This window comes from Cricetulus griseus, chromosome X, assembly GCF_003668045.3.
Source record: "Cricetulus griseus strain 17A/GY chromosome X, alternate assembly CriGri-PICRH-1.0, whole genome shotgun sequence".
Taxonomy (NCBI): Eukaryota; Metazoa; Chordata; class Mammalia; order Rodentia; family Cricetidae; genus Cricetulus; species Cricetulus griseus.
Genome location: NC_048604.1, coordinates 32104983 through 32114208, shown reverse-complemented (window position 1 = coordinate 32114208; position 9226 = coordinate 32104983).

Sequence of the window (9226 nt, the reverse complement as noted above, 5' to 3'; positions counted from 1 at the left end):
GAGAAGATATATGCTAGAGAACTAGGGTGCTTTTCTTTGTGTGTGTTGGTGATAAAAGATAACTAGAAGATAATCTAGAATTTTTCCTATAGGGATCTGTGGTAAGATAATTATTTCTAATTCTTAGTTTGAAAAGGCATGAAGTTCAATTTTGTCAAGCAAGCTAAATGGGAAATTTGATTTGAATTCACATTAGGTTTTATATGATTATGTACCATGTCATCATCTTGTATCTTTGTTTTAGCAGGAATTTTATCACTGAGAAATTCAGCATGTCAGAGGTTAAACTAATTTCCTTTTGAGCACCAGCCTGCTTGGAGTTTAATTGCTGTTTGTTAGCCTGAAATGACTACATATAACAAGATGATAATTTACTGAAATATGACATGATCTAGAATGCAGATTACTCATCATGTTTATTTGCGGGTTTGGATCTATGGGAATCAACCATCAGGTCAGAGGGGTGTGTGTGTGTGTGTGTGTGTGTGTTTGTGTGTGTGTGTGTGTGTGTGTTAAAAAACAGATACCAAAGTGTGGCAACTAAGATTATCTAAGTGAGAACACCCACACTCCCTAGGTGTAATGAGGAGTGTGGGTGCTTTAGTTTCATGTTCTTAAGATTGACACTGGAAAAAAAATTCTGCCCATATTTTTCATCTATAATACAGCATAGAGAAATACCTTCAGTGTGAACTCTCAATGCAGTGTAGAGGAAAGAAATCCTGTGGCATTAACTCAAAGGAATAGTAGCTTAAGTAGAGCAGAGCAACATAAAGCCTGGAATATATGCATATTCAAATTACCCATCTGCACTATGTACTTACACTTGAGGCATTTCTGCATGCTTATTACCCAGGAACATTTTAATGAGGTGCTCACTTTCAGTACCTGAGCTAAATTGCTTCTCTCAAAAGAGTGTTTGTGACATGATTCTAAAAGAAAAATAAGAGATGGCTGAATAATTTTTCATAAGTATGTTTCAGAGGAATTGCAGTCTGTGAACCATCTCAGTGGGTGTAATTCTATTTTTGGCTAACATATAAGATTAATGCATGCCTCAATAAAAGTAGATACGTTAATTAGAAATGAGTAATATAAATTAGGTAAGAAAATCAGTTTTTGTTATGTTGATATGAAAATTATGAAATAATAAATAATAAGATATAATTGTATAAATAAAAATAAATATGTAAGTCATGCAAATTTCCCAATTATTTTCTGCAAGAAATATACTAATAATTTTTTCAGGGAAGCCAGAACTTTAATTAAACCATTATGTATGTACCAAATTAAATATTTAAAATACAGAGTAAAGAGTTTTAAAATCTTGCTTCAGCACAACCATACTGATCTTGACACATGAAGAAATACAACTTGAGCAAAATGTGAGCATAAATTTTCATAATGATTATCAATCTATATGCAATGAAATAAATCTGTATAAAGAATATATTGAGGCATCAAAAGTGAAAGATTTGCAAACATTTGTATGATTTATGCTTTTGTACATTAAATCACAATGCAGAGACCTCCAAGACTGTTTATGAACACAGGAGATAATTTATGACATCTTGTGAATGAGAGTTGTACTCATTATATACAGATTTTTTCTTTCCTCATTTCCATACAAGAAATATTTTCTGCATGAACTCAGTTTTTTCTTAGTTCATTTTCTGTTGCCATAACTGAATACCACAGGATGTTGAGGAGAGTTAATTAACATGAGTTTTGAAAACTTCAGAGTACAATATCATAGTCCCTATACATGCTCTGCACAGGTCACAGGCCTTTTTATGACATCATGACATGGAAGAAGGCATCATATATACAGAAAGAGCCACAAGTCCCATGGTGTTCTTCTTTGTGATCTTATTCAATTCCAATTTATCCCCAGAGCCTATTTCCAAATATCATTAATGAATACGGTCAAAGACTAAATTTTAAGCACATACATTTTGGGGAGACACATTCCAACAATAGCAAACACTGGCCAGCATTCTTAGCTCAGATGTGATCTAAACATATGCTACCTTATTTCTGACATATCACATTTCTTCGTGGTACTTCCTGTATTGAGCTTTCTTTTGTAACTTCTACCCATCGTCATGACCTAGTTAATTCTGAAAGGTATTATCTCCCACACATCATAAACATGACTTTGGGGATTAAATTTGGACCCATGAATATTTGGCAGAGGCATCTAAGTCCTAGCAATTTCACACTGATGTGATCTAGGCCCCAGTCTGCTTTGTCAGATAAACATTTGGAAAGTATTTCATTAAAATACTTCTATGTTTGAAAAGTATATGATTTCTATTAATTGATCATGATACAAAAAGCAGAAGCAAAGGACAAATGAATTACAAAGCAGACACAATAACAAGATGACAATGGTAAATTCTTATTTTAGTAGCAGTTTAAGTGTGAATGAATTAAAAGAGAGTGGCTATATATATATATATATATATATATATATATATATATACTAGCAACAAGAAACTCAGTTTAGATGTAATGACATACACAGGCTAAAATGGAAAAGATATAAAAATAGTTCATGTAAGTCATAAACAAAAAAGAGCAGATGTTAGTACATTTATATTAGACAAAACAACTTTTCATGTAAAATACATTACAAAAGAAGGGAAGGTAATTAGATACTGATAATATTATAAAATATTTTATTAAAAACATTATACATATGTATATATATAATCTCCAATATCAGAGAACTCACATACGTAAAACAAATATTGAAAGACCTGTAGGAAGGGTGGGTAATATATTAAAAATAGACTTCCAGTTGTCCACTTTTAAAAATACATTCAATATTCAAGCCAAAAATTATTAAAGAACCAACCACGAATAATGATATAGACTAAATGAGCATAGCAGGCAGATGGGGGACATTTCACCAAACAATACAATATAAATTATCCTCCAGACCCTCTAGATTCTTCAGAATGACACATGGTGGGTCACCAAACAAGTCTTAACACATGAACAGAAACTGAAATCAAAGCAAGTAATATAATGAAGCCAGAAACAACAGAAGGAAACTGGGCAATTCAAGAGTATGTAGACAATGAGGAGCACACCACTGACTCACAAGCCAATCAGAGAAGAACTCCAAAGGAAAGTAAGAATGTGTCTTACAACAAATAAAAGAGAAAACATGTCATAACACATATGGGGGGGGAGCTAAAGCAGTATTGGGTCTTGTAGTGACGTGTGATTACATTAAAAAAGAAGAAAAACCTTAAATTACTGACTTAAATTTATTGAAGAAACTAGAAATAGAAATTAGACCCAACATTATCAGGATGAAGGAAATGAAAGATTAGAGCACAAATAAAACAGAATAAATCCTGAACTGACCATCTTCTTTAACCAGAAGGCCTCATGTGGAGGGATTGTAAATCCCGGAGTCTATATGGGTCTAAGCTAGGTCCTCTGCATTATCTATTATGTCTGAGGAGCTTGGCATTCTCATGGGATTACTAACAGTGACAGTGGCTACTGACTCTCTTGCCTATTTATAGGATCCTTTTCCTCCTAGTGGCTTTCCTTGTCCAGCCTTGATATGATGGACCTGGTCACATGATGCTATGTTTAGCTGATGTCCCTGGGAGACCTGCTCTTTTCTGAGGGAAAGCAGGGGGATTGGATATGGAGCAGAGGAAAGGTGGAGGGGAGACACTGGATGGAGTGGAGGGAAAAGACTCTGTAGATAGGGTGTAATATATGAGAGAAGAATTTGTAAAAAAGTCCTTAAAGAAATTAATGAAAATATATAATGGTTCATTTGAATTTAGAAAGAAAGCTTTTATAGATTTATGATGACAACACAGTGTTCTGATATATGTATCCATTCTCAAACATCTGCACCAGGCTCTTCAATTTGTATTATCCCCCATACATATTGAGTGTGTGTGTGTGTGTGTGTGTGTGTGTGTGTGTGTGTGTGTGTGAGAGAGAGAGAGAGAGAGAGAGAGAGAGAGAGAGAGAGAGTATTGACAAATCTACTCCATCCGATTTTCAAATACACAATATTCTAATTCGTCATTATATGCAATAGATTTCTGGAATTTATTGCTATTGTCTAATGGAAAATTTGAGTTCTTCAGACAATGCCCCTCTTTATCCTACCCTCCAGCAAACAGCATTTCTTTTTGTTTTCTCAAGTTTGACATTTATTTAGGCTCCAGTATAAATGAGAACATGTAGGATCTATCTTTCTATGTGTGATTTGTTTCACCTTAACAGTCCTTCAGTTTTATCCATCTTTTGTAAAATAAAATAAACTCATTATAATGGCAGAATATCAGAACCTTTGTAGTTGTGTTTATATAGACATATTTCTGCCAAGTTTCTTTATCCTTTCTTCTGTTGATATGCAATTAAAGCTAATTCTGATTCTTGAATGTTGAGAATGCTGCAATGGGCAACAGCCATTTGACATATTGAATTCTTATCTTTTAGTCACAGGATTAGTAGGTCATATGGTGGTTTGAACTTCTCGAAGAACAGCCATACTCTTCCCAAGGTTCTCCTATGAATTACACTGTCAACATGAGTTTGCCAGGAGACAAGGTTTCCTTTTCTTCACACCCTCAACACCCATATGTTTTGCCTTTTTGATAATAGACATTTTAAGATATGTGATCTGCTATCTCATTTGTTTTTAATTTGCTTTTCCCTGATTAAGACGCAGAATATTCTTTCTGATTTGTTGGTCATTTGCACAGATATCCTTTCATAAATATTTGTTCAGATATTTTGTCCATTGTTACTCACTTATTCAAAAGTTGTCCATAGTACCTAGTTGTAAATCTTCAGGTATATTGCTGCTGTCACAAACTATAGGACTTCATTCTTTTTATGGCTGAATAATGTGCCATTGGGCAATATATATATATATATATATATATATATATATATATATATATATATATTCAAAACATCCCTTCATCAGTTGATTATAACATAAATTTTGGTATTTTTGCTACTATAAATAGTTCTGAAAGAATAGAAGAAATATTTTGCTTAGAGATACTTATCTCATTTTACTTAGGTATATAACCAATAATGAAAGTTTGGGTCATGTGGTATCTCTCACCTTTTGATTTGTTTGAAAACCTCCATTCTGTTTTTCATGACATTATAGCTGTAATTATTTGAATGTTCACTAAAAATGTTCACTGGTTGCCTTTTCTCCACATTCTTGCCAGTGCCTGTTATATTCTAACCCTTTCATAGTCTCCATACCCTCTTGGGTGAAGTGCTACCCTCCTGCCATTGTTATTTCATTTCCTTGGTGATTGTTAATGTTGCACATTTTCCTATCCCTAATGTCTATGTGTATGTCATATTTTTTGATGCTGGATATCATGTAGCTCCAGATGACTTCAAACCCCACAAATAGGCAAGGATGGTTTTGATTCCTGTGCCTTCACCTTTTAGGTACTTGGCTTACAAGCATGGATCACCACTGCCTTTCCAAACCCAGGACTTGGCGAATGTTAGGCAAGTGCTCTTCCACCCAAGCTACATCCTCAGCCTGTGTGCTATCTTTTAAGGAACACTATTTTGATTATTCTGCCCACTTCTTTTTTGTGTGTATTTATTTGACTGCATGTGTTCATGTTCATGTGTGTATGTATGTGAGTGCACAAGAACATGTGTGTATTTGCATGGAGAGAACAGCGGTTGTTTTCGGGCCATCTTTTTGTACTCTGGGAGGATATGTCTTTCTTAATGCACCTTCTGACTGGTTTACTAAATGGTTGAATAGTCAATAGCTAGGCAGGAGAGGATAGGCAGGACATGCAGGGAGACCTCTGGAAAGAAGAGAGGTAGAATTCGATAGCCAGATATTGAGGAAGTGCCATGTACTGTACTGAGGAGAGGTAACAAGCCACAAGGCAGAATGTAGACTAATATAAATGGGTTAATTTAAGTTATAAGATCTAGGTGATAACAAGCCTAAGCCGAGGCCAAGGTCTCATAATTAATAAGGAGTCTCCGTGCCATTATTTGGGAGCTGGCAGTACAAAGAAAGTTTGGCTATATTTGGCACCCCACATTGTTGTTTTTCTGCTGGCACACTGGCAATACATGAATCTACTGCTGTTTCAACCAGTAACTGCAGTTACTGGCCTCCTTCTCCGGCAGTGGCCCAGAGGGACTTCTTACATTCTGCCAGAGCAGCCTCCTGCTTCAGCCACCAAAAAGCATTTTTAACTAAATCTCTATCGTTCCATTTACCAAAACACCTCGGGAGTCAGAGGCTAGAGTTTAAAACATGCTTGCTCAGAGAGGCTGAGGAGCAACTAACTGACCTTCCCTCTTTGCTGGCATCTCGGAAAAGAGCATTTCTACCATTGCTCCAAACCAAAAAAGACCGGCATACTCACAGTCCCCCCGTACTACTTTCTGTGTGTCTCTCTATCCATTTTTCAGACTCCCTCTGACTCTCTGTGATTTTCTCTCAGCTAGTTACTGTCTCTGCCTTAACGCAAACACAAACTCAGGGATCACAATGTGATCATATATCCCGCAACAATTGAATAACTTCCTTAATTGCTCTCCATCTTATTGCCCTCGAAACAGGGCCTCTTCTGGATCCTGGAGCTCACTAACTCTGTTACAGTGACTGGAAAGCAAGCTCCAGTCATCCTCTTGTCTCCAACTACCTAGTAGTGACATAACAGATTTGTGTGCCCATATCTGGTTTTTCAACAGTGTTGGGTATTTGAATTTTGCATCTTATGCTTGCAAGATTTTGTTTGATTCAGGTTAATGGAAATAGAAAGACCCACCTTAAATGTGGGCAACAAACCTTAGCGTCTCAGACACAGGAAGTCCCAAGAAAGAGATTTTGTATTTTGTTTGCTTGCTATCAGCTGTGCTGCTGGTGAGCTTACCTTCGCTGCTGCTGCTGCTGCTGCTGCTGCTGCTGCTGCTGCTGCTGCTGCTGCTGCTGCTGCTGCTACTGGTACTTTTGCTACCACTCTTTGCTGACACTGGAGCCCAGCTCTAATGAAGCCTGAAGTGTGGGTGCTTCTGAGCCTTCGGTGTCATCAAGCTTCACAGATGGAGACGTTTCCTGGTTCTCAGTCTTTCCAGTGTATATAGTCATTGTTTTAGAAGGTAATGGATTGAGCTGGATACAAAACTTCTCATAAAAGCAACACATTAGCACCATCAAGCGAGATTCAACCCACAGATGCACATATGGCTTACCATACACTACCAATACCGTGTCACTTAAGCCAATCTAATCAATCCTCTTTTCATAGATATTCATCCTATTGAGTGTGACTCCCTAACCAATCTTGACTAATACAAGTATTTGTAGTTTTACTCTTGAGATCGGTCACATTTAAGTTAGATTTATTCCTAGGTATTTTGTTTTTAGAGCTCTTATAAATGGGATTGTTGTCTTAATTTTTATTCACAATAACCCAGCATTAATGTACATAAATGCTAGCTAGGTATTTGGTGATTTTTCTCCTGCAAGTTAAGAAATGATTGTATTAGCTTGAATAGACTTGGGAAGTGTTTTGATTTTTACCAGTATAACATCATGTTACCTGAAAACAGTGGCAATGTGGCCGCATTCGATTTCCATCACATTTCCTTACTTTTCTTGACTGTATACTCTAAGGCTTCTAGTGCTATACAATCCATGAATGATTCAATTTTCATTACTCATTACTGGTCAGTTAAGCTTTCTATTTGTTATTTTATTTAGGTAAGGCATATGTATCTAGGAATTTGTCTATTTCTTCTAGGTTATCCATTTGATTATGGTGACATATAAATTTCTTTTGGATACCTGTGGTACTAGTTGTAATGATTCCCCTCTGATTTATGATGACCCTTATTTATCTTTTTCTTCATATAGCTAAAAATGCATTGATATTGCTTATCTTTTCAAAGAACCAGTACCTTATTTTATTGGTGTTTAATACCCGCTTTCATTCATAAATATTTGTCACTTGTATTGATGGGTTTTACCATATTTGCATTCATACATAAAATGTACATTGATTCAGCCTTCTTCCAAGCCTAAATACCAAACTCAATTTCCGGTCTCTAATGATTACTATTCTAACTTTACATTGACCTTTAGTTATTGTTGTATCCACATATGAAAGAGAAGATTCAATACCTGTTGTTCTGTGTCTGGCTTATTTTCTTTAATATAATGTCCTCAGTCCCCTCTATTTTCCTAGAAAGCCAGGATTCAGTATATGTTGTGGATGAATAATACAGATTTGGGTATATATGCCATATGTTCTTTATCAATTTATATTTTGATTGGCATCTGGACTGGTTTAATGCCTTATCTATTCTGAATAGTGGCACAGTAAATTTGTAGAAAAATGCATTCCTTAGTATTTATGCCTAGGAATGATACAGTCGGATCATATGATATTGCTACATTTAACCATTTGATGAAATTTTGTACTGTTTTCCATAATGGTTTACTTAGCTTAAATTCCCACCAATATCATATGAGTTCATTTTTCTTCCCATATTCACTGGTGCTGGTTGTTTTTTATATTTGTCATTCTACATGGGGAGAGATATGATGCAACATTGATTAACATTTCCCTGTTGGATAATGGTATTTGGTGATTTTCGAACTTTTATTGGTTTTTTGTACTTAATCTTTTGAGAAGTGTCTGTTCAAATGATCCAGCTATTTTTAATTGTATAAGCTGTTTTGTATTATTTTAAACAATATTACTTACTTTGTTCCCTATGCTTTTTAGATCATTCTTCAGAAAATTGTTGCCTTTACCAATGTTTTGAAATGTTCCATCCATGTTTATTTTTAGTAGTTTAGGGTTTGGGGTCCATGATACATTTTGAGCTTCCTTTGGAGCAAAAGTAGGTGAAAACTATCATTTTTCAGACTTCTAGATATGGGTATTCAGTTTTCATGCCATTATTTGTTTAAGAGACTGTCTTTTCTCCAACATATGCATTAGAACCTTTGTACAATTGTACTTAGGAAAGTGTGTATTCACCACAATTAATAAAAAGGGAGGCCATGGATTTGAAAAGGAAAAAGGAGGGGGGAATAGAGCAATTGGAAGGAAGAAAGGGAAGAGGGAAATGATGTAATTATTTTATAATCACAAAAGTCATTAAGTTTGGAAAAAATAGCTGTCTGTAGAGTATGGATTTTTTGTTTGATTTGTTCTTTCCCATC